This window comes from Bubalus kerabau, chromosome 6 (genome assembly GCF_029407905.1).
Source record: "Bubalus kerabau isolate K-KA32 ecotype Philippines breed swamp buffalo chromosome 6, PCC_UOA_SB_1v2, whole genome shotgun sequence".
In the NCBI taxonomy this organism is placed as follows: domain Eukaryota; kingdom Metazoa; phylum Chordata; class Mammalia; order Artiodactyla; family Bovidae; genus Bubalus; species Bubalus kerabau.
In genome coordinates this window covers 79,565,997-79,593,047 of record NC_073629.1, presented here as the reverse complement: position 1 = coordinate 79,593,047, position 27,051 = coordinate 79,565,997, and the positions used below count along the sequence as shown (strand labels likewise).

Sequence of the window (27,051 nt, the reverse complement as noted above, 5' to 3'; positions counted from 1 at the left end):
ACTTAACCCAATGTTTGTCATACAGTAAATAGTCAATGAATATGAACCATTGTTATTGCCATTGATTTTCTTGTTGAGGCTCAGAAGCAAAATACAACATCCCATATTTATAACCATCATGAAAACTTTTGTCAGTTTTATTTATAAACATTCTCAAGAACTATAATTTCTTACTAGAAGAGCACAACTTTGAAGTAAAATAAAAACTGTGCTCAAATTTCTTTACTGCTTCCTACTAGCTAAAGGATTGGGCAATTTAATTCTCCATGAGATTAATCTGCATAGTGGAATTAACAATAGCTTCCTCAAATGATATTGTGAGTGGTAGATAAGATTGCTTGGGTGGCAATACCTAGCATATGTGTAATACACTGACATTTGTTGAGACTGAATCTGGATCTCAGTTTCCTTATCTATAAAATTAAAATTAGATATTTACCCCCAGAAGACTATAATGAGGATTAAATGCAACAAAATATGTGAAAGCTCTTTGTAAAACTCCAAAGTACAATGAAAAGGTATTATTTCATCATTATTATTAATCTCATTACTATCATTTAAAATAATACTAGTATTACTAATGTAAAAATAATAATAGTAGTAAATAATGAATGATGATAAGTAATAATAATTATTGCTTATTACTACTGTTAATCATTATTATTGCTTTTACTATTTCTAGGTCAACTAGTATAGCATCTGTTTTTTTCATATCAAATAAATCCTACCCATGTAAGGAGATGGCTTGAAAATAATTTTTCAAATTCTTTAGCCCTTAAGATTTCATTCAGAGCCACATTTATTGAAAGATACTTGAACCAATAAAATCACATTTCAGTATGTAAAATTATTTCTGAGTGAAATGATTTTTTGGGCTTTCCTGGTGGCTCAGACGATAAAGCATCTGCCTGCAATCTGGGAGAACTGGGTTCGATCCCTGGGTCGGGAGGATCCTCTGGAGAAGGAAATGGCAACTCATTCTAGTACTCTTGTCTGGGAAATTCCATGGACGGAGGAGCCTGGAAGGCTACAATCCATGGGATCGCAGAGTCGGAAATGACTGAGCAACTTCACTCTTTTTGAAATGATTTTTTAATGTCATTGAAAAAACTAGTGAGGTTTAAAATTAGTGAAATAAAATAAGTGTGCCCTATTTAAGTACTTAAAACTGCCTAGCTGCCTTTCACACTTCAGATTTTCAGCGCCAGCCTGGGAAGATCTGTACCAGGCACTGGTGCATGACTTATTACTGAATGAAAAACAGCCTGCCCAGGGAAAGTTGTTTGGTGTCTTTCATGCTTTAAGCTGTTGATGGATGGCCTACGTGTCTCGGTGCTATCAGTTAACATTCTTTTTTCCCCTGTTGCTTTTTCTCCTTGTGAGCTTTAAGCACAAATTTTAAGACGTGTTGGTCTGTAAGTATGCAAGTCTCTGCCATTATTTTCTCCTGTTTATTTCCTGATGTAGCCCAGCCCCCTCAGCTGGAAACTGGGGTATACTCCATCACTAAGATATGTTTCAGTAGAAATCCAAAAGAAAGCCACTTTGCAGGCATGATCCTAGAGTAATACATTTTGTATGTACATTCTTTTTTCCCATCCATTGTGAGGAATTTCTATTACCAGTAGTTCAGCTTTTATGAAAAGATGAACAATCTCTGTTATAGGTAGCAGGGCATCCTGCACATGAAATACAGAGTCAGAGGATTTAGGTTTGGACTCTTGACTCTGGGATGTTCTAGAAGAATGACAGTGAGCTTAGTTTCTTCAACTTGCTTGTGAATTCTTTTGTTGCCACTCTCATCAGTTATGCCCTTGGGCTTCACTGAGATAATAAACTTTTGTGCTTCCCAGGACATCATTAAGAAGTGTAAAGACAATTATTAGAATGGGAGAAGACATTTGTAAATTATATATCAGATAAAAGATATATTTGCAGAATATATGAAGAATTCTCACACACTAACAAAGTAATGCTCAAAATTCTCCAAGCCAGGCTTCAACAGTATGTGAACTGAACTTCCAGATGTTCAAGCTGGATTTAGAAAAGGCAAAGGAACCAGAGATCAAATTGCCAACATCCGCTAGATAATCGAAAAAGCAAGAAAGTTCCAGAAAAAACATCTACTTTTGCTTTATATAACTATGCCAAAGCCTTTGACTGTGTGGATCACAGCAAACTGTGGAAAATTCTTCAAGAGATGGGAAAAACAGACCACCTGAGGTGCCTCCTAAGAAATGTGTATGCAGGTCAAGAAGCAACAGTTAGAACTGGACATGGAACAACAGACTGGTTCCAAATCCAGAAAGGAGTACTTCAAGGCTGTATACACCCTGCTTATTTAACTTATATGCAGAGTACATCATAAGAAATGCCAGGCTGGATGTAGCACAAGCTGGAATCAAGATTGCTGGGAGAAATATCAATAACCTCAGATATGAGAATGACACCACCCTTATGGCAGAAAGTGAAGAAGAACTAAAGAGCCTCTTGATGAAAGTGAAAGAGGAGAGTGAAAAAGTTGGCTTAACACTCAACATTCAGAAAACGAAGATCATGGCATCTGGTCCCATCACTTCATGGCAAATAGATGGGGAAACAATGGAAACAGTGACAGACTTCATTTTTTGGGGCTCCAAAATTATTGCAGATGGCGACTGAAATTAAAAGATGCTTGCTCCCTGGAAGAAAAGTTATAAAACACCTAGACAACATATTAAAAAGCAGGGACATTACTTTACCAACAAAGGTCCATCTAGTCAAGCTATGGTTTTTCCAGTAGTTATATATGGATGTGAAAGTTGGACGATAAAGAAAGCTGAACACTGAAGAATTGATGCTTTTGAACTGTTTTAGAGAAGACTTTTGAGAGTCCCTTGGACAGCAAGGAGTTCCAACCCATCAATTGTAAAGGAAATCAATCCTGAATATTCATTGGAAGGACTGATGCTGAACCTAAAACTGAAACTCCAATACTTTGGCCACCTGATGCAAAGAACTGACTCATTGGAAAATACCCTGATGCTGGGAAAGATTGAAGGTTGGAGGAGAAGGGGATGACAGAGGATGAGATGGTTGGATGGCATCACTGATCCGATGGACATGAGTTTGAGTAGGCTCTAGGAGTTGGTAATGGACAGGGAGGCCTGGTGTGCTGCAGTCCACGGGGTCGCAGAGTCAGACATGACTGAGTGACTGAACTGAACTTAAAATTACAATAAAAAGTTAAATAATCCAACTTGAAAACAGGCAAAGTATTTGAATATACATTTTTCTAAAGAAAATGCACAAATGGCCAAAAACCACATGCAAATATACTGATCATTATTTATTAGAAAAATGCAAATCAAAACCACAGTGAGAAACCTGTTCACACCCACTAAAATGGCTATAAAAAAGACAAACAATAACAAATGTTGTAGAGGATGTAGAGAATTTAGACTCCTCAGACATTATTTTGTTTTTAATTTTTATTGAAATATAGTTGTTTTACAATGCTGTGTTTGTTCCAGGGGTATAGCAAAGTGATGCAGTTATACATATACAGATATATATCTATATTTATATTCTTTTTTAGATTCTTTTCCATTATACATTGATACAAGATATTGAATACAGTTGTCTATGCCATACAGTAGGTCCTTATTGGTTACCCACTCCACATATAGTAGTGTGTATAATCCCATACTCTTAATTTATTCTTCCTGTAAGTTTGTTTTTTTGATTCTATTTCTGTTTTGTAAATAAGTTCAATTCCACATGTAAGTGCACATCATATATTTGCTGTTCTCTGTCTGACTTAAACTGCAATAATTATGACAATTTCTAAGTCCATCCATTTTGCTACAAATGGCATTATTTCACCCCTTTATGGCTGAGTAATATTCCATTGTATATATGTACCATACCTTCTTTATCCATCCCTCTACTGATGGACATTTAGGTTGCTTCCTTGTCTTGGCTATTGTAAAAAGTGCTGCTATGAACATTGGGGTGCATATAGTTTTTCAAAGTATAGTTTTCTCCAGATATGTGCTCAGAAGTGGGATCTCTGGATCGTACAATAGCTCTAGTTTTAGTTTTTAAGGAATTTCCATACTATTCTGCCTAATTGTTGCACCAATTTATATTCCTGCCAACAATATAAGTGGGGAAGCTTCAGACATTTCTGATGACACTGAAAAATGGTACAGCCATTTTGGAAATGATTTGAGTATTCCTCAAAATGTAAAGCATAGAGGTATGATATGACTCAGCAATTTCACTCCTAGATATATCCAGGAAAAATGCAAGCATACTTTTGCACAAAAACTTTTATGTGAGTGTTCATAGGAGCATTATTGATACAAAATAGCCAAAAAGTGGAAACAACAGAAATGGCAATCAACATATATTCATTTCTGTAATATATGCATATATGCATAAATGGAATATTTTTAGCAAAAAAGAGGAACAAAGTACTGATACATGCACAACATGAATGAACCTTAAAAACTTTATGGTATAAGTGAAAAAAGTTACATATTATATGATTACATTTACATGAAATGTTCAGAAGAGGCAAATCCACAGAAACAGAAGGTTGGTTAGTGATTGCCAAGGGCTAGAGGAGAGGTAAGTGGAGATGAGATTTCTTTTCAGTATGATGAAAATGTTCTAAAATTGGATAATGGTGATGGTTGCACAACAGTGAATAAACTAAAAGATTTTGAATTGGACACTTGATAAAGTTGAATTTTATGGCATGTGAATTGTATCTCAATAAAGCAAAGAAAATAAAAAATAAAAAGCAGGATGCAGAACTGTAAAAAAATAAAAAATAAGGAACATAAGTTTTTGGTAATCCTATGGAATTGAAACAGAATATAAGGTACCTTTCTTTTCTGTTTCTGAAAGTAAGAGCATAGTCTCTTGTGGCAGTAGTTGTGGTGGTGAATTAGGCATATATCTTTCAAATTCCCCTTATCAGTTTTACTAGAGCAGTTCAGTTCAGTCGCTCAGTCATGTCTGACTCTTTGTGACCCCATGGACTGCAGCACGCCAGGCTTCCCTGTCCATCACCAACTCCAGGAGCTTGCTCAAACTCATGTCCATCAAGTCGGTGATGCCATCCAACCATCTCATCCTTTGTCGTCCCCTTCTCCTCCTGCCTTCAGTCTTTCCAGCATCAGGGTCTTTTCCAGTCAGTTATCTGCATTAGGTGGCCAAAGTATTGGAGCTTCAGCATCAGCATCAGTCCTTCCAATGAATATTCAGGACTGATTTCCTTTATGATTGACTGGTTTGATCTCCTGGCTATCTAAGGGACTGTCTCCTCCAACACCACAGTTCAAAAGCATCAATTCTTCAGTGCTCAGCTTTCTTTAACTTTCAACTCTCACATCCATACACGACTACTGGAAAAACCATAGCTTTGAATAGATAGACCTTTGTCGGCAAAGTAATGTTTCTGCTTTTTAATATGCTGTCTAGGTTTGTCATAGCTTTTCTTCCAAGGAGCAAGCATCTTTTAATTTCATGGCTGCAGTAACTATCTGCAGCGATTTTGAAGCCCAAGAAGATAGTCTCTCACTGTTTCCATGGTTTCCCCATCTATTTGCCATGAAATGATGGAACTGGATGCCATGATCTTAGTTTTTTGAATGTTGAGTTTTAAGCCAGCTTTTTCACTCTCCTCTTTCATTTTCATCAAGAGGCTGTTTAGTTCCTCTTTGCTTTCTTTCGGAAGGATAGTGTCATCTGCATTTCTGAGGTTATTGATATTTCTCCCTGAATTCTTGATTCCAGCTTGTGCTTCATCCAGTCTAGCCTTTGATAATTTTATATTTCCTTCATAATCTAAAAACAATCCTTTTTAGCATTTTCAAAAGCCATCATGCTGCCTGTTTGTATTGAATGAACTACATTCCTCCATGCTGCACTATTCTGTTTAGTCCTTCTCAACAATTATATTCCTCTCTAAACCACAAGAGAAAATAAAGGCTTTTCCTATAGCTTTCCTATAGGAGATCTACTGGAGCATTCATCCTGACCCAACATATTATTTTCATAAAAATTTCTTCTGTTTAATTAGGAACTGGGCCAACTACCTTCTTTGTTGTTAGCTATAAGCTTGTGAATTAGCACTTGTTTTTATTCATTTATTAATGAATTCATTTTTCAATAAACATTAATTGAGCACCTGCTTTGTGCTAGGTACTAAAGTAGGTGCTGGCAATGAAACATCAGGAATCTTGTTTCTTTTGGAGTTACATTGTAGTGGGAGGATACAGAGGATACAAACATTAAACAAAGTAGGTATGGGAGAAGCTGATGAATGCTGTGCACAAAAACAATAGAGCAAGGTAAAGAGAGTGCCAGGACAAGGGTGGTCAGGGCAGAGGTGGTCAGGGTAGGTCTCGGTCACAAGGTGACATTTGAGCAATGACTTAAGGAAGTTTGGGAGTGGGCCAGAGAGGGAACTGGGGAAGAGCATTTAAGGCAGAGAGGATACCCACTGAAAACTTCTTGAGACAGAGGCATACCTGACAAGTTTCAGGAACAGCAAAGGGCCAGCACAAGTCCAGAGTGATAAGAGGATGCCTAGTGAGCAGCAGGATTAGGAAGACCATGGGAATTGTATCTAAGCCCTTGTACATCATTGGAAGGGTTTGATTCCCAATTGGAGTAAAGGGGAACCAACTGGAAGGTGCTGGGCTGATGAATAATGTGACCTGAGTTAGGTTTTCAAAGAATTACCCTGACTACTGTTTTGACAATAGACTGTAGTGGGGCCGGGACACAAGAGGAAGTCTAGTTAGAAAACTGGTTTTCATGTTAAGCTTTTATCACCTGTGAATATATTTATATATGCTTATATATGTATATTTATACCTTATATATAAAAACTTACACCTGTAGCTGCCTTGCATAAAATGAATTCTATCTTAAGGTCAGCTTCTCTGAGACATAGTGAGGCTTGGGTAGTTGAAATGTGAAGGCAAATCTGAAGTAATGAAACCAAATATCCCTTTAGAAGCACAGATTTAGTTAAAACACAGGATTATTAAAGGATGTTAAATAAAACTAAGTCCTATAACAAGAGACAAAGGGGAAGCCATGAAGACACGTCTCATCTCCTCATTTGATTGCAAACCAGTGTTTGTCAGTATGAGCCTTAGCCATGATCACATTCCACTTGGAGATCCAGAATGCTGAGATCCTTGGCTTTTCTGTTGAATGTCTTTGGGGTATAATTTGTCACTGGGAGATGCCTTTAGTTCTTCAGTGTCTGAGGAGTTTTGAACCTATTACTGCTGTGCAGTGTTAATAATGATCCCAGTGGCAGTTAAGGTCTCTTGTATCTGCTTAAAGGCCAGTCTTCCTGGGCCAGAGGTGGAAGTTTAAATAGCCACCAGTGTGCTTAGAGCAGTCAGGGATGTTGATCCCAAACCTGGACAAAATAGAATTTGTTATTCCAGTCACACTGTTATTTCTTTGTGTAACATAGACATTTTCTTTGCTCTGTAATCTCCTGTGATGAAAAGGACTTGTAATCTCTCCGGGGTTTTCTCCTTTGTTGTGGTCTAACATATGTCATTCAGGAAATCTGACCCTGTGTGTTAGGTGTTCTTTCATCGTGCTCCGAATGGGCTGAACAATGCAGAACGAGGCAGACAGGAGGTTTGATAGCTCCAAATGCAATGCAAAAGGAGAGAGGCTTGTATTTGATTAATCTGATCACTACCTCAGTTAAAAGAAAACCCGAAAACATGCTGACGTATCACCAAGCATGGAGGAGAAAATGCAAAATGAGAGAGAAAACAGAGGATACTGTTTAAAGGGAGATTTTTCATCAATCTTAGCAACTCAGATGCTCTCCTTTTCTGAGGTAAATTGGAAGAAATGCTCCACGCATCACCATGGGAAGCTATCATTCAGATATGACTGCAGATCGATTTCCTCATTTGATATCTAAAGGAAACCACTGATGATGTTCCAGTTGAATGCTCACATGTTGATTGCTAAGGCATTTGTATTCATATCGAAAATGATATCTACTCTGCACTGGGAAGTGGCATGCCATCGGAAAGAAAATTAAAAGGACAAAGAGCTAAGCAATAGCTATGTGGCAGCAAGAACACAGGGAAATTAATGAAAAAGAGCTAAGTTCCTGAGTGCTGGGATCCTGAGAGAACCCCAGCCCTTCAGGATGTTGCATGTTGGAGATGTACCTCCTCCCCGGAGACATTCATGGATATGGTAGGTGTTGGTGATGTTGTGAGCAACAAACTTTATCTGACAGTTAGAAATGGAGCTGGGACATGGTTTCATATTTAAAATCACTGAATAATAAGAAATCAAATATAAGCCAAAAGACTAAGGAAAATGTTATGCTTTGTAAAGTCATGTGATTTTTTTTTTAGAAAAAATAATCTGAGTACCTTCATATATTAAAAGTTCTCTACATTATCTTTTTTTTTTTTAGGCTATACGAGTAGATAGTGAATTGAGTGAAATTTTTGTGTAAGAATAAATTATCTGTTTTCCCAGGCCATGGTAAAATTTGTGAATGATATCATTTAGAGAATCATTTTTCTCTACTTGAAGTTGAAAGCAGACTTTCTGAAAAGCTTTCCTTTATTAGACTCTTAGAAAAAGAAATATAAGAAAATGAGCAGGTACTAGAAATTGTAAAGGTTTTTTAACCATTCTCAGATATATGTACTTTTTTGTGGCTAATGAATAGTTCAGTATTTTTTTTTTAAATCTTGTTGTTTAGAGCTATGGGAAGAGGTAAACTACTTTGCATTGTTTATGTATTTCATTATCTGTGAACTGTGTCTTCATTTTGAGAGTTAAGACAGTAAGAAACATGGAATTCTGGGTACCTGGGAATCAATGTGTATCACAAACTAGAACCAAACAGTGCTTTATGTGATTTTTACGCTGATTCACCCTGGTAAATCATCTCACAGCCCCACATCCACATATACATCAAAATAGAGAAATATGAGCATACATTTTAAACCTAGTCTTTGCTTATTTGGGAATTTTATTTTCCAGCTCTCTGAATGCCAGGCTTTCCAGAGGACAGGAATTATAGCTGGCATAATTTTTTGCCCAGTGCCTAGCATAGGCTCCAGAAAGTTCATTCAACAAATACATTTGATAAGTAAATCAGAGAAGACAAATACTTTCAACTCTGAGCCTAATTAGTTTTCATAAATCAGACCACAATTTTTCCTGATCATATTTTTATCCTACGGTCAATTGAAAATTAAGGGGTCATGAAAGGAAAAGGAACTTAAAGAGTTTTAAATCTTCCCATCAAAATGGAATTCGAAAGAGGTTTGGGTCAAAAAAGAACCTCTTTTACCCTATTTTAATATAACTTCAGTTGAAGGCATTCATGAACTTTATGGGCATAACTTTAATGGTCTGTAAAGAAATTAAAATGAGGTACTTTCTTAAAACTGGAAGCTGTGATATACAACTAATGTCATTGTGAATTTCTAAAAGAGAATCTATTTGTAAAAGGAAAAAGTATTTTAAACTTATCTAACTGCAAAACCTTTTTTGGGAGTGGTGTGTGTTAGTCGGTCAGTCGTGTCCGACTCTGTGATCCCATGGACTGTAGTCTGCAAGGCTCCTCTGTCTGTGGGATTTCCCAGGCGAGAATACTGGAGTGGATTGCCGGGAGAGGAGCAAGCTATTAATATCTTAATAGATCTCTAGAAAACAGTTTGCATGATGTGATATTGTTTCAATGAAATAAACACTGCCTAGAGAACCAATCAGTGTGGGTGAAAAATCTGAGCTTCATTGTTTACCAGCTTTATGAGCTTGGGGCCTGTCTGAGCACTAATTTTCTTGTTTATAAATGAAGTTATAGTGCTTCCTTTGAAATGTTGTGACAGTTAAGTGGTGTGATGTGAATCACCTAACACCTTTACTGGCACATATGTAGTACTCAATAAATGCTAAGTTACATTAAGAATAATACATGAAAAATATTATCAGTATTATGTGTATGATTGTGGTATTTAAATGAGATGAAAAGTACTTAGCACAGGGTCTCATCCAATAATTAATTCAACAAATATAGGCCTCTTATCTCATCACCTTTCGTATTTATAAATTGGTTGGTGTTTTGTTAAAAATCCAGTGGATTCCTTTCAGTTATGATATGCTGTTCAAATTAACTTTTAAAAAATTCCACTTACCTATTGTTAGGGTTGATTCATTCAGCTTTCCAGCATACATTTACTGAGCACTTACTATGCACCCAAGAACTGCACTAGGCTTCTGGAAAGCCTAGTGTGACTTCTGGAAAGTTGTGTGACCATCAGAGAAAACCCCCAAATAAATCACTGTTTATAAATAAATATGTTAAAACAATAGAGTATGCTATAGCCTGCTTTGGCTTCACCGAGATCAGATGGAGACATGAAGAAGGTGACTCATAACATGAATTCTGATGGCTAAGTAGGCCATAACTAGACAGAGTCAGAAGAAAGACCTTCCAGGCATAACGGCTGAGCATGATTCATTTGGGGCAAAGCTGTTGTTCCAAATCATAAGGGGAGTGGTTGCCTGAGACAATGTAGAAAAGACAGATAGGAATAGATAAGCATTCATGATGACTTCAAGTTTATCCTGAAAGCTGTGAGGGGCCATTAAGGGGCTTAAAGTAGGGAAGAACATAGGTCAGTGTGTGGGGCCAGTCTGCAGGCAGATACTGGTTCCAGTATGTTCTCTGAAAGCAAAGGGCACTTCTATAGAAGTAGAATAGCGCTCTATTTTGTAGGAAAAAATTCAGTCAAGTGCTGCTAAACACACAAAAGTCTATTTTTGTTTATAATAATCTTTGAGATGACCCAATGGCTCAGTCAATTTGCAATGATAAAAATGAAACTCACAATTAAACTGTTATGTTGTAATGTTTCCAAGTTCAACACTAAAGGCTTGGAAAGTTGCATTGCGTACCCTTATAGGCCCTCTGAAAAGTGAAAGTGAAGTCACTCAGTCGTGTCTGACTCTTTGCGACCCCATGGACTGTAGCCGACCAGGCTCCTCCATCCATGGGATTCTCCAGGTAAGAATACTGGCGTGAGTTGCCACTTCCTTCTCCAGGGGATCTTCCTGACCCAGGGATTGAACCCAGGTCTCCCGCATTAGAGACAGATGCTTTAACCTCTGAGCCACCAGGGAAGCCCCTGTACCTGGTAAGATTTATCTCTTTTTATCAACTCCTTAAGAGTTAAGTGTAAAGTTATTTTTTTCTAGTTGAGCTTATTTGACTTACATAATTTTTTAGTTATTTTACTGACATTTTTTGCCCTATTGAGCTATAGTTAATGGTGAATTCAATGAGAAAATAAAATTGAGCTCTGCATTTTCAGTTACATTTTCAATGTTTAATTATATGTACACATCACTTAAATGCACTAGAGGAACTAAACTTAAAGGAACCCTAGGGGAAAACCTTTAGATATAAAAAATTATTTTTATAGTAAAATTACTTTCCAATTTATTTGTTTTATGTACACATATTTGTACTAGATGGTTCCTTAAAACAGGGCACACATATTTAATATGTTTAGTAGGTGGGATTATGCACTTAACTTTAACCTATGTTGGCTTCCAAAGCAATCATATTAGAAGTTAAGTTACAGATTTGTAAATGTTTCCAGAAATCAGTAAGTATTTGTTTCTTCTTTGAAACAATGGAAAATCTATAGAGCCTGACAGAGTGTATTTGTCACTGCTAAACACCAGACAGAAACTAATGTTCAAGAGCTGATTTTTGACAGCCATTAGGCTACAATTCTGCGTGCAATTATGTTGTGAAAGATACTTTTTTTTTTTTTAAGCTCAGAGAAGGCTCTTTGCTTTAATTACCCCAAAGAAAAAAGTGTGCCCAAAACAAGGTCCCTGTGATGAAGTTATAACAAAAATCAGTAAAATTTGAATTCAAATTCACAAAAATTCAAATACATTATCTTTTACTAGTAGTCACTGATAGGTGTAGAGAACAGAAAAACTCATTTCAATCAACAACTAGTTTATTTAGCTGGAATATAAACACCCATGCCTTCTAAAAGTACATATTCATGATTTTTGTTTCTGTGTTGTAGACATTATACTACTCTCGAGACTTTCACCATAGCAGTAGCACTATGAGTGAATTTTGATAAGGAAAACTGTATATAGTGTTTGAAGAATTACCTTACTTCTTCCTCCCTATGCTATTTAAAGGAACCGCATACAGCATGCTCAAGCAAAACCACACATTTCTAAGTAAGACTAATACATTGATCATCACATATTCGCTGTGCTCAACATGAAGCTAAGTGGTGGGGCTATGCAAGTGTGAATGCATTTGCCTTAGATTTGGGGTAGAGAAATTTTTTTCCATGAAATCATGTCCTTGAAAAGTCAGTAAAGTTCAAGAAGGAATGCCTTCTTATTTAGTATCAACAGCTACATAGTACTTTGTATTATACACAGGTTAAAGGCAGATGGTTCTAGTTATCAGTTTTGTAGAAGATCTAATATTACCCTGACAGTTGATTGCAGACACGGATGTTAGCCTGCGCCTAAATGTTCCTCTATATCAGAAATGCAACTTCCTCTTTGATTTCATGATTGAATAAATGAACGCAAGGTTCTCTGAGGGGAAGATAGACTGAAGAAAAGTCTAAGACTGGAGACCACTGGCAAAGAAGCAGTCTGCTAATCTGATAGATAATGTCTTGAGAGGGTCCACTCTGTAGAACCAAAGATCTGATACTGCAGTGGGGCACAGCTTATGAGGACTTCCGCTCTTAGACTACCCCCTGCCTTAAATTGCAGGTCCCCAAAGGAATCTCTGTCTGCTGTGCCAGTCACAGTAACTTAGACAGAGGGCTGACTTCCTTCTCAGAGTAATAACACAGTAATTTAATTTTCTTGTGATAATTAGAAGCTTGAAGAAAATAAACATCGTAACTAAACTCAACATCCAAATGACTATAGCACAGATAAAATTTTTGAAGATAATCAAGCTACAGAATTAGTATTTCTATCCAGGCTATTTGTATCAACTAATTAAAAGTTTGCTTTTGAATTGCCACGCCTGCCAAATTGGCTATTAGTTAAACAATGCCATTATATTTCACATAAAATAGTTTTATTTCAAGCATAGTCTTTCTTAAGTTTATGTCCAAACTTTGGTGTGGATTGTGTGAAAAGAAACATCCAGTCATAGTTAACCTCACAACTAATCTTTCTTTTCCTTATTACAGAATAAAACTGCATTCAGTCTTAAACTGTATATTCATTGAAGGTGTGACTTGATTATGCTCTGTACTGGGTGGCCTGGTGATTCAATACTTACTAAGAATTTGTCTTTGCTAGTTCCTAACTTGGAGGAATTTGTCTTCCACTGAGACAGACATGTGTCTTCAATTAGAAGACAATCATAAATACCATAAAAGAGCTACAATAAATCTCCATGTGGCCTTAGGAGAGCTAGCAGAGTCTTCATAGAGAAGGTGATTGACCTTGGTCTATTAGGGTGACAAAAAGGCATTCCAGATACAGAGAAAAGCAAATCCAAAGGCATGAAGACAGATATGGGCGTGACTGGCCCAGGGAAAGCTGAAGTCTACACTATGGCTTATGTGTATTGTTATATTTTTTTTCTCCATTTCTCACACATGCCCCACACCCCGTGGGGGGGCGGGGCGGTGTGAACTTCATGAGGGCAGGGAATTTTGTGTTCAGTTAATGAATATATCCTACATGTGCAGAACAGTGTCCAGCACATAGTAAATGGTTGATAAGTGCTTAAAAGACTGCATGAATGTGTGTGTGTGTGTGTGTGTGTATGAGTTATAATTGTGTGACTTGGGACTTAGGCATCTCCATGATTTCAAGTGACTTTGAAGAAGACCAGCTTTGGTCTTTGATTTTCTTACCCCATGGTGAATGCTTGACCTCAAGGAGGATTTTATTTTGAAACTAAAAGTCACTCTGTAACCTTTATTCTTATAGCAACAGAGTTTTAAAGCCCTGAAAGCTTTTTTTGTCGTTGAGAAGTATCAAAAGCTTCAGACAGGAATAAGTCAAGTTTAGACTTGTGTCCATAGCATGTTGAAGCCAGATAATAAATATTCAGGCTCTGTGACATTTTAGGAAACCTTGTTCAAAAATACTTAGTGTAGGCCTATGGTGTTGATTTCTAAGTAAGCAAGAGGAATGCCCTGTGGCCTTTCTTAATGGTGGGGTATGCTGATGGCTCAGTAAGCAAAGCTTTGAAAGAGTTGTCACAAGCTTCAGTAGGCATTCTTTCTGTGAAAAATCCAAAATATTTAGTCATGTTAAAAATAACTTTCTATGGAGAAGGCAATGGCACCCCACTCCAGTACTCTTGCCTGGAAAATCCTATGGACCGAGGAGCCTGGTAGGCTGCAGTCCATGGGGTCGCTAAGAGTCGGAGACAACTGAGCGACTTCACTTTCACTTTTCACTTTCATGCATTGGAGAAGGAAATGGCAACCCACTCCAGTGTTCTTGCCTGGAGAATCCCAGGGACGGGGGAGCCTGTTGGGCTGCCGTCTTTGGGGTCGTGCAAAGTCGGACATGACTGAAGTGACTTAGCAGCATAGTGACATATTCTGAAATTACCATGTAACAGTTTTCCCTGTCCTCCCTCAAAAACTTGAAATAAAAAACTATAGTATATCACTTAAAAATATTAAATATTTGTGTGCTCAGTTGTTCTGTTGTGTTCACCTCTTTGCAACCCCATGAACTATAGCCTACCAGGCTCCTCTGTCCATGAGATTTTCCATGCAAAAATACTGGAGTGGGATGCCATTTCCTTCTCCAGGGATTAAATATTTACTCTGTGCCAGTTAGGATACTTTATGCATACTTATTTATTCTTCATAATAAACTATGGGATAAGCTGTCATCCCTTCTTACAGATTAAATGCTGAGGCTTTTGTGTGTGTGCTTAGTCACTCAGTTGTGTCCAACTCTTTGCGACCCTATGGACTATAGCCCACCAGCTCCTTTGTTCATGGGATTCTCCAGGTAAGAACTCTGGAGTGGGTAGCCATTTCCTTCTCCAAAGGATCTTCCCAACCCAGGGATGAACCCAGGTCACCTGCTTTGCCAGCAGATTCTTTACCATCTGAGCCACCAGGGAAGCTCACTGAGGCTTGGAAAGTATTAATTTGCCCATTTACATGGAACATCTTGTAAGCAGAATTTGAATACAAATTCTAGTCTGTATAACTTTAAAACTCTTACTCTTTATATCACATATTAAAGACAATTTATATAAGTATTGATTTCTTGATGGCTAATGACAGTGCTTTTAATTTAGTATTTATAAATTTATAAATATTTGCATTTTATTTAATGAATATATTTAAATTCTTTTGTGGCTTTTATTAACAGAAAAATAATATCTGTTTTCCAGTTTACTTAACATATTTGGTACTTTTGACTGGAAATATTTTAATTGCTTACAAGAGCAACAGTCCACAAGTTTTTATGGTACTCATACTGTGGGCAAGACGGTGCTATATAAGGTATACTGTGTGCTGAAACTGATGTAAATAAAGGAAAGATCCCTCAAAGACCTTATATTTGTTTGGAAGATGAAGCTCAATAACCTAGTTTCTGCCTATCAATTACCTGTCAGAAAAAATCCATTTTCATTTTTTACTGCTTTGATTAATTCAAAGTCACTGATTCATTAGTGTTTGCCAACCTTACCAGGGAAACTCACCCTGTGTATTTTTTTTAATATCAAAATAGCATCAGATGGTGAATTGCTCAATGCCAGACTATTTAGGTATCTGCTTTGCCTACTTATTCTTTTCTTTTTTATCTGCACTTTGTATTAGTGAGACAAAGACAGTGAGACTGGACTTTGTATTAGAACAGAATACAGTGGAGGGTAGGAACTGCACACTGAAACAAGTTGCATGGAGAAGATGACCCAGTAGTATGGCATGAGAGTGAGAGCTCGCCAGTGACAAAAAGGGCTATCCATCATCATCTAACACATCAAAGTGTGTTAGAAGGAAAGAAGCATACTATAGCAGATGCTCAATAAAAATGCAAATCTGTTTGTTCACCATTAAATTTGCAATGTCTAGGATGACACGGTTGTCAATCAATATTTGCTGAATGAATGAGTAAATGATCAAGGATGCTCAGATCATTTGGATACCAGTAGTTGTCAATAAATGATTAATTAACTTCCTGCATAGACTGTTGTAGGCTTTGATCTCTGGCATCACTGCAATTCCTGGATTTGAAATGGTAAGCTATGCTATTCTTTAGAAGAACTGGGGACACTCGGAGTGTGTGGATTTTGAATCTGAATCTGATTCTAGAACTTCTAGTATCCTTTCTCATAGCTGCAGAATCCAGTACCTATTTCCTCAATCAAAACAACATCTAGGGGAAAGAAATTGGACCTAATTGCCCAAGAGTCTCCCTAAAGATCCATCCTGTTCTACAGGAGGAATTCTAAAATCTCTTCTTGTTCAGTTCAGTTCAGTTCAGTCGCTCAGTCGTGTCTGACTCTTTGCGACCCCATGGACTGCAGCACACCAGGCCTCCCTGTCCATCACCAACTCCCGGAGTTTACTCAGACTCATGTCCATCGAGTTGCTGAGGCCATCCAGCCATCTCATCCTCTGTCATCCCCTTCTCCTCCTGCCCCCAATCCCTCCCAGCATCAGAGCCTTTTCCAATGAGTCAACTCTTCGCATGAGGTGACCAAAGGATTGGAGTTTCAGCTTCAGCATCAGTCCTTCCAATGAACACCCAGGATTGATCTCCTTCAGAATGGACTGGTTGGATCTCCTTGCAGTCCAAGGGACTCTCAAGAGTCTTCTCCGACACTACAGTTCAAAAGCATCAATTCTTCTGTGCTCAGCCTTCTTCACAGTCCAACTCTCACATCCATACATGACCAGTGGAAAAACCATAGCCTTGACTAGACGGACCTTTGTTGGCAAAGTAATGTCTCTGCTTTTGAATATGCTATCTAGGTTGGTCATAACTTTCCTTCCACAGAGTAAGCGTCTTTTAATTTCATGGCTGCAATCACGGAGTCAACTGAAGTTATAGATACTAATGTTTATTGATTCATTCAGAATTAAAAAAAAAAAAAGCCAGCATACCATTCTGTGCCTAGCTAGGAGATATATAGAAATAAACAATAGGTAGTCATTACTGTCAGAGAAGGCAATGGCAACCCACTCCAGTACTCTTGTCTGGAAAATCCCATGGGTGGAGGAGCCTAGTGGGCTGCAGTCCATGGGATCGCTAAGAGTCGGGCACAACTGAGTGACTTCACTTTCACTTTTCACTTTCATGCATTGGAGAAGGAAATGGCAACCCACTCCAGTATTCTTGCCTGGAGAATCCCAGGGACAGGGGAGCCTGGTGGGCTGCCGTCTATGGGGTCGCACAGAGTCGGACACGACTGAAGCGACTTAGCGGCAGCAGCTGCAGCAGTCATTACTGTTTAGGACTCGTACTTGGTTAGGGAATAAGAAGACATGTGAGCAAATACATGGATTGCAATCTGATTAAGTGTTTGTCATAATAAAAATGTGAAATAATAGGAATTAGAAGGTAAAGGGCAGAAAACATGGAAATATGAAATAGCACAGATAATTGTGAGAACTGAATGACACAAGTAAGTATTAAAGGTCACATCAAGAGGATAAAGCTAGAAAATTAGTCAAGCTGCATAGCATATAGGATCTTCTGTGACTTGCAGAATTTTTTTCCATAAAAGCTTGGGGAAGTCATGGAAGTTTTTAAGCAGAGAGTGGTATGGCTAGATTATTCTTTTAAACAGTGATTCCCAACCTTTTTGGCATCTGGGACCTGTTTTGTGGAAGACAGTGTTTCCATGGGATGGGGGCAAAGGGAGGCTTTCAGATGATTCAAGTGGATTACATTTATTGTGCACTTTCTTTCTATTATTATTACATCAGCTCCACCTCAGATCATCAGGTATTAGATGCTAGAGGTTGGGACCCCTGCTTTAAAAGGATGGTCTTGTAAGTAAAGCTCAAAGCAAGGGAACTGGTTAGGAGGCTACGTGGTAATCCAGGCAAGATATGATTATTACATAAACTAGGTCCTCTGTGGCCAGATAAAGAGAAAACCAATTCAAGAAAGGTAAAAGAGGTAGACTCCTCCAGACTGGGAGACCACTTGGGCTGGTACTTGCTTGTCCATGACCTTGGCAAGGTTCGACGACCTCTTGCTGACTAGGTCTGATTTCCCCCAGCTGTGAAAGAGCCCCTCTCTGCTTTTATTGGTAATGGTAGAGATGATTAGATGGGAAGGTAAGAATGATTCTCAAGTTGCCAGCTTGGTTTACCCAGTGCATTTTGTGTTATTTTCTGTGTTTGTGTGTGTTTTGATTGCCTAGCATAGTACTTGGCACTGAAGCACAATAATACACATTTTAAAGAAACATCTAAAAATAATATCTATCACATTTAGAATCCCTACAAGATGTTTATTCATGTGTCATTTCATTTCATTATCTTTTCGCAGACTGAGTCATTCAAGGACACGTATCTACATGGAGCTGGGATATAAACCCACATCCACCGGGCCTTGGTGCCCATGTCATCACCATTATGCTGACTGAAAGGAATGGATACAGGGATGATGAATCTCATGGTGGGAGAAAATTTAGGGCTGGATCAGTTAGGAAGCTCAACCTTGTAAATAGTATACCACATATTTGTAGCTTTGGCTATGATTTATTGTCAGTTTCACAGCTAAATGAAGGAAAGGGGGTGGAAAAAAGAAACTTATTGTTGAAATCTAAACAATAAAGAACATTTTTGGTACATGATACTTGGGTAAACGTGACTAATTGCCAAGGCATTTGTTATTCTAGCTAACCTAAATTCTTAGTGCTGGGCTAAACACATGTTCTCTTTTATAGTCCTTATTGAAATAGTCAGTATCCTGCATCATGGCCTTTCCTAGTTTTGGAATCTGTTATTAAGATAGAGAAATATATGTCATATAAAATATTACCTGGTGTGATGCTTCCCAGATAATGGCAGTTGCTGAAGAATATTTTTCATATTTCTTGGTTTGGGCCATTTTAACTTTCTAGACTAAATGGCTGTGAATCTCATTCAGTTTGATCACATCACCTCAAGACTGACTTTGGTATTTTCTCCCTGACTTTACCCCTGGTTTTCACTCTCATCCACTTTGCACTTATTTTTATCACCAGTATTGTGTTTGTCAACAAACTTTCCAGAAATCAAGGAGAGGCAGGGCAGCAGTCAGTTTTGTTTTCTTCCTTCTGGGCAGAGTGTTCTATGCCTAGCTCTTCTAGGTAACTTTGAAAACAAAAATCTGTTCTAAGGGTATTTATTGGTTAGATTTGCTAAGATTAGTCTCGGGTGTTGTCAGTAAAGTTTTCTTCTTTAAAAAGAGAGAGTGAGAGACAGAGAGAGAGAATGAAGACCTTTACTTTGAAACTATGTAATTAGATTAAGTGCTGTATTTTTTTCAGATTTCAATATGCTATTTTATATTCAGGCAAGGAAGACTATTCCTAAGAAGACACTCTTAAAATTCAGTAAATAGTATGTTATGCTTAACAAACACAAGAGCAGTGGACTCTGTTTTCTTCTTTTTGGTTTTATTTTGAATGTTTCTGGAAGAAATGTGAATTCACAGAATGCTGGTTTCCTTTCTGTGGATGACTTCTGAGTTTTGTTTTTGTTGTTTTCTAAATAATAGTAAAGCTTTGCTATAGAGAAATAGATAGATACACATATTTTCTCCTGGACATTTGGACATTTCTTAGAAACTGGCTAAAGTTTATCATTTGCTTTTGTTAGTATTTTCAAAAGAGGTCATAATTTGTTTTGAATTTCTTATACAAAAAATATATAGAGAATGACCTTTATAAGCTGATAATTGAACCATTAAAGGAAAGAACTCCCATATTTAAATTAAATATTTTAGTAAGCATTCTCTTGTTTAATTCAGTTTTAATTGCATTATTAATTGTCGTGAACAAGATATTCCTAGGGAAAAAGCTGAGCAGCTTATCTAATTGCAGCTTTTACTGCTTTGAATGATAAAATGCCTTTGATTTGGTGCTGAGCCAAGAGGGCTTGATTGATAATATCTGTCTCAGATGTCACCCTGGGAGAAAAGAATAAAACCTCAGTAGACTTGGTGCATTGCAGCTGTCTCCGCTGCTCCAATTTCTCTGCCCCATTGACGTCATTGCGAGGTTTCAAACTAGTCCATGGTGTCTCATATACCTGCAGAAAAATGAAATGAAGGAACAGAAAAACACTGATTCAGAACCGAGCCCTCACTCCAAAGACATAGCTGTTGTATTTTCTCAGATGATGGGCAGAGTTTTTTCTCCTTCCCTACATTAAAAAAAAAAAAATTATTAAAATGTCATCAGCTATCCAGAAATGTGGGAAAGCCTCAGATAAGGAAGGCGAGTTGGATAAGCCCTTCTAAAATCAGATTATGTCTCAATACGCCACATTTGTCCAGGGTTCTCAGATATAACCTGCATCCAGTTTGTCTCTACCATCGCGGATATCTAAAGCAGAAAGTGACCTAGGAAATGGCTTTCCTTGGGGGCAAGACTGATCTAATTGCCCAGCCTAGTTCCAGCACCCTGTGCTCTGGTCTGTCTTTATAACATAGTCTTTTGTGTTGAATTCTAAATGAGGGGTGCCCAAAGATCATGATATGAGCACAGAGTAGAGCTACTGTATTTTCTAAGGAAAATAACAGACTCTCATTGTTATATTTTTTAAAATGAATATAGCAAGGAGAAAATATACAAGAGGAAGTAAAGGACAAAAAATAACCCTTTGGCTATTTTAAAGCTGGTTTGTCAGCTTAAAACATTAAATATATGATAACTCTAAGCCTCAAAATAATTTTTTATAGGGTATCTTTTCTACATGCTGTAACATAGCAACTTAGTGACCTGGCTGAGCATTAATGTTAAAAATATGTGTCCAAATGCTGATTTGTTTCTTCTGTTGGACAATTGGACAGCTGGCAGAAGGTGATGCTCTCCATTTCCCTTATTAGGCACACCTGTCCTCCTTCTTCACCAGGAATGGCAAAGCAGGACTCACAAGTACCAGAAGTTTCCATTTCACAAAGAGTCAGACACATGAAAAACGGAAGGAAAGTTTTGTAAACTTCAAATGTTATATAGAGATTCAGTTGTTTTTCCAACTGCATGCCATGCAGCTTGTCCTTCCATTTTTAATTTTAAGTCTGACAGACAACACTGTGAGGTTAATAATATTCAGTTCAGTTCAGTCGCTCAGTCGTGTCTGACTCTTTGCGACCCCATGGACTGCAGCACACCAGGCCTCCCTGTCCATCACCAACTCCCGGAGTTTACTCAAACTCATATCCATTCAGTCAGTGATGCCATTCAACCATCTCATCCTCTGTCGTCCGTTTCTCGTCCTGCCTTCGATCTTTCCCAGCATCAGGGTCTTTTCCAATGAGTTACCTCTTGACATCAGGTGGCCAAAGTATTGGACTCTCAACTTCAACATCAGTCCTTCCAGTGAATATTTAGGACTGATTTCCTTTAAGATTGACTGGTTGGATCTCCTTGCTGTCCAGGGGACTTTCAAGAGTCTTCTCCAACACCACAGTTCAAAAGCATCAATTCTTCGGCAGTCAGCTTTCTTGATAGTCCAACTCTTACATCCATACATGACTACTGGAAAAACCATAGCCTTGACTAGATGGACTTTTCTTGGCAAAGTAATATGCTTTTTAATATGCTGTCTAGGTTGGTCATAACTTTCCTTCCAAGGAGCAAGTGTCTTTTAATTTCATGGCTGCAATCACCATCTGCAGTGATTTGGGAGCCCAAAAAAAGAAAGTCTGCCACCGTTTCCACAGTTTCTCCATATTTGCCATGAAGTGATGGGACTGGATGCCATGAACTTTGTTTTCCTAATGTTGAGCTTTAAGCCAACTTTTTCACTCTTTTCTTCACTTTCATCAAGAGGCTCTTCAGTTCTTTACCTTCTTCCATAAAGGTGCTGTCATCTGCATATCTGAGGTTACTGATATTTCTCACAGCAATCTTGATTCCAGCTTGTGCTTCATCCAGCCCAGCATTTCTCATGATGTACTCTGCATATAAGTAAAATAAGCAGGGTGACAATATACAGCCTTGACGTACTCCTTTTCCTATTTGGAACCAGTCTGTTGTTCCATGTCCAGCTCTAACTGTTGCTTCCTGACCTGCATACAGATTTCTCAGGAGTCAGGTCAAGTTGTCTGGTATTCCCATCTCTTTCCAAATTTTCCACAGTTTATTGTGATCCACACAGTCAAAGGGTTTGGCATAGTTAGTAAAGCAGGAATAGATGTTTTTTCTGGAACTCTCTTGCTTTTTTGATGATCCAGCAGATGTTGGCAATTTGATCTCTGGTTCCTCTGCCTTTTCTAAATCCAGCATAATAATATAGTTGGCATCATTTTATAGATGAGGAGACAGCTTCAACCAGGTTAAAAGGAAAAATAAAAGAATCTTTCCTGAGCTACTCATCTTGTAAAAGGCAAGGCTGAGATTGAACTCCCAATTTTTGAAATTCTACCTTCATCTTCTGCTTTCCTTGTTATATGTGCAATGATGTAGCAGTTTGATCCTATGGTCACTTTTGAAATCTCTTCAACTTGGCAGGTATATATTGACCGTTTAGGGCTTCCCAGGTGGCACTAGTGGTAAAGAACTTGCCTGCCTATATAGAATACTTTAGACACATGGGTTTGGTTCCTGGGTCAGGAAGATTCCCTGGAGAACACTGCAACCCACTCCAGTTTTCTTGCTTAGAGAATCCCATGAACAGAAGAGTCTGGCAGGCTATGGTCAACTGGGTCGCAAAGAGTCAGACACAATTTAAGTGACTTAGCATGAATGCATTGATGATTTACCTTTTGTTTAAGATAGAATTTATGTGAGACAGAGTTGTTGGCCTTATGGAACTTAGAATATTGAGCATAAGACATGGATCCACATATTACTAGGCAAAATAAGATAGATGTATAAGATGAAGTGATGTTATCTGATCAGTGTATCTGGAATGAAGTAGCCTTTCACATAAATACCAAAAAACATGATATTTCCATAGATAAAGTTGGTGGGTGTGGCCATGTGACCCAAGGGACCTGCATGAACAGAGTCAAACAGTCAAGATGGTCTGAGGATTGACAGGAATGATACAATGGGTCTTATTTTGCAACTGAAGGCTGGGATCTCATCAAAGTTCACTTGGAGTCATTAGTGATTTAAATACCAGGATGAGGAGTTTGTAATAATAAGGAGAAACTTGAATGCTTGCTGCGCTGGAGGAAGCACAAGCTGGAATCAAGATTGCTGTGAGAAATATCAATAACCTCAGATATGCAGATGATACCACGCTTATGGCAGAAAGCGAAGAAGAACTAAAGAGCCTCTTGATGAAAGTGAAAGAGGAGAGTGAAAAAGTTGGCTTAAAACTCAACATTCAGAAAACAAAGTTCATGGCATCTGGTCCCATCACTTCATGGCAAATAGATGGGGAAACAATGGAAACAGTGACAGACTTTAATTTTTTGGACTCCAAAATCACTGCAGATGGTGACTGCAGCCATGAAATTAAAAGACACTTGCTCCTTGGAAGAAAACTTATGACCAACCTAGACAGTTTATTAAAAAGCAGAGACATTACTTTGCTGACAAAAGTCTGTCTAGTCAAAACTATGGTTTTTCCAGTAGTCATGTATGGATGTAAGAGTCGGACTCTAAAGAAAGCTGAGTGCCGAAGAATTGATGCTTTTGAACTATGGTGATGGAGAAGATTCTTGAGAGTCTCTTGGACAGCAAGGAGATCCAACCAGTCCATCCTAAAGGAAATGAGTCCTAAATATTCACTGGAAGGACTGATGTTGAAGCTGAAAGTCCAATACTTTGGTGACCTGATGTGAAGAACTGACTCATTTGAAAAGACCCTGATTCTGGGAAAGATTAAAGGCAGGAGGAGAAGGGGACAGAGGATGAGATTGTTGGATGGCATCACTGACTCAATGGATATGAGTTTGAGTAAACTCCAGGAGTTGGCGATGAACAGGGAGGCCTGGTGTGCTGCAGTCCATGGGGTCGCAAAGAGTCAGACATGACTGAGTGACTGAACTGAACTGAGCTGAACTGTACTCAGTGTAATTGGTTAAGCAACCCTGGATAAGGTGCATGAAAGAATAGAAAATCTGACTCATAAGGCCAATTAGGAATTTTTGTAGACAAGGGGAGAAGAATTTGAGGAAACAGGACAATGTGGTGATAGAAGAATTTATTCATTTGTTTTAAAGTATTTATTGAGCACCTACTATATGTCAGGCATATCTCACTCTAGGTGTGAGAATATACAATCACAGACTGATAAACTGCCTCCCTAATCAGTCTTTCATTTTATAAGAGAAAAACTGGAGTGGGGATAAATTCACTTAGAACAAAGAGGCAAAACTAACAGCACTTTGTAACAAGTGGTTAGGAATGGAAGAAGAGTCAGTACTGACTTGGAGATTACTCTGCCAAGAGAACATGCCCCATTACCTGTTTACTACAAATGCATTTTCTCTATGAAGTTAGCCCTCTTCAGGCACTATAGTAAAACTTCACATGGAAATTCTATAGCTCAAAGAATCAGTACAGTTCAGTTCAGTCGCTCAGTTCTGTCTGACTCTTTGCAGCCCATAAACTGCAGAAGGCCAGGCCTCACTGTCCATCACCAACTCCCAGAGCATACCCAAACTCATGTCCATTGAGTCGGTGATGCCATCCAGCCATCTGATCCTCTGTTTTCCCTTCTCCTCCTGCCCTCAATTTTCCCACTATCAGGGTCTTTTCAAATGAGTCAGTTCTTCACATCAGATGGCCAAAGTATTGGAGTTCCAGCCTCAACATCAGTCCTTCCAATGAACACCCAGGACTGATCTCCTCTAGGATGGACTGGTTGGATCTCCTTGAAGTCCAAGGGATTCTGAAGAGTCTTCTCCAACACAACAGTTCCAAAGCATCAATTCTTCGGTGCTCAGCTTTCTTTATAGTCCAACTCTCACATTCATACATGACCACTGGAAAAACCATAGCCTTGACTAGATGGACCTTTGTTGATAAAGTAATGTCTCTGCTTTTTAATATGCTGTCTAGGTTGGTCACAACTTTCCTTCCAAAGGTAAGCGTCTTTTAATTTCATGGCTGCAATCACCATCTACAGTGGTTTTGGAGCCTCAAAAAATAGTCAGCTACTGTGTCCACTGTTTCCCCATCTATTTGCCATGAAGTGATGGGACCAGATGCCATGATATTCATTTGCTGAATGTTGAGCTTTAAGCCAACTTTTTCACTCTCCTCTTTCACTTTCATCAAGAGGCTCTTTAGTTCTTCTTCACTTTCTGCCATAAGGGTGGTGTCATCTGCATATCTGAGGTGATTGATATTTCTCCCGGCAATCTTGACTCCAGCTTGTGCTTTTTCCAGCCCAGTTTTCTCATGATGTACTCTGCATAGAAGTTAAATAAGCAGGGTGACAATATACAGCCTTGACATACTCCTTTTCCTATTTGGAACCAGTCTGTTTTTCCATGTCCAGTTCTAACTGTTGCTTCCTGGCCTGCATACAGGTTTCTCAAGAGGCAGATCAGGTGGTCTGGTATTCCCATCTCTTTCAGAATTTTCCACAGTTTATTGTGATCCATGCAGTCAAAGTCTTTGACATAGTCAATAAATCAGAAATAGATGTTTTTCTGGAACTTCTTGCTTTTTCCATGATTCGGCAGATGTTGGCAATTTGATCTCTGGTTCCTCTGCCTTTTCTAAAACAAGCTTGAATATCTGGAAGTGCACGGTTCACGTATTGCTGAAGCCTGACTTGGATAATTTTGAGCATTACTTTACTAGCGTGTGAGATGAGTGCAATTGTGCGGTAGTTTGAGCATTCTCTGGCATTGCCTTTCTTTGGGATTGGAATGAAAACTGACCTTTTCCAGTCCTGTGGCCACTGCTGAGTTTTCCAAGTTTGCTGAGATATTGAGTGCAGCACTTTAACAGCATCATCTTTTAGGATTTGAAATTGCTCAACTGGAATTCTGTTACCTCCTTTAGCTTTGTTCATAGTGATGCTTCCTAAGGCCTGCTTGACTTCACATTCCAGGATGTCTTTCTCAAGGTGAGTGATCACACCATTGTGATTATCTTGGTCATGAAGATCTTTTTTGTACAGTTCTTCTGTGTCTTCTTGCCACCTCTTCTTAATATCTTCTGCTTCTGTTAGGTTCATACGATTTCTGTGCCTTATTGAGCCCATCTTTGGGTGAAATATTCCCTTGATATCTCTAATTTTCTTGAAGAGATCTCTAGTCTTTCCCGTTCTATTGTTTTCATCTATTTCTTTGCATTGATTGCTGAAGAAGGCTTTCTTATCTCATCTTGCTGTTCTTTGAAACTCTGCATTCAAATGGCTATATCTGTCCTTTTCTCCTTTGCTTTTCACTTCTCTTCTTCACAGCTCTTTTCACAGCTATTTGTAAGGCCTCCTCAGACAGCCATTTTGCTTTTTTGCATTTCTTTTTCTTGGGGATGGTCTTGATCCCTGTCTCCTGTACAATGTCACGAACCTCTGTCCATAGTTCTTCAGGCACTCTACCAGATCTAGGCCCTTAAATCTATTTCTCACTTCCACTGTATAATCATAAGGGATTTGATTTAGGTCATACCTGAATGGGCTGAAGGAAGCACAAGCTGGAATCAAGATTGCTGCGACAAATAACAATAATCTCAGATATGCAGATGATACCACCCTATGAGCCTCTTGTTGAAAGTGAAAGAGGAGAGTGAAAAGGTTCACTTAAAGCTCAACATTCAGAAAACTAAGCTCATGGCATCTGGTCCCATCACTTTATAACAAATAGATGGGGAAACAGTGGCTGACTTTATTTTCCTGGGCTCCAAAA

General features: G+C 38.4%; 1 protein-coding gene and 1 long non-coding RNA gene across 2 annotated transcripts in view; both read left to right on the top strand.

Annotated features, from left to right (window-relative positions):
• LOC129655312 (uncharacterized) overlaps positions 1-18,876 on the top strand; it is a 59,125-nt gene extending 40,249 nt beyond the window's left edge. Inside the window, exon 2 of the long non-coding RNA XR_008715880.1 lies at positions 18,571-18,876. This is a non-coding gene — a long non-coding RNA (uncharacterized LOC129655312). The remainder of the gene's footprint in view (positions 1-18,570) is intronic.
• PDE4B (phosphodiesterase 4B) overlaps positions 1-27,051 on the top strand; it is a 650,415-nt gene that overhangs the window by 415,684 nt on the left and 207,680 nt on the right. The window lies entirely within an intron of this gene.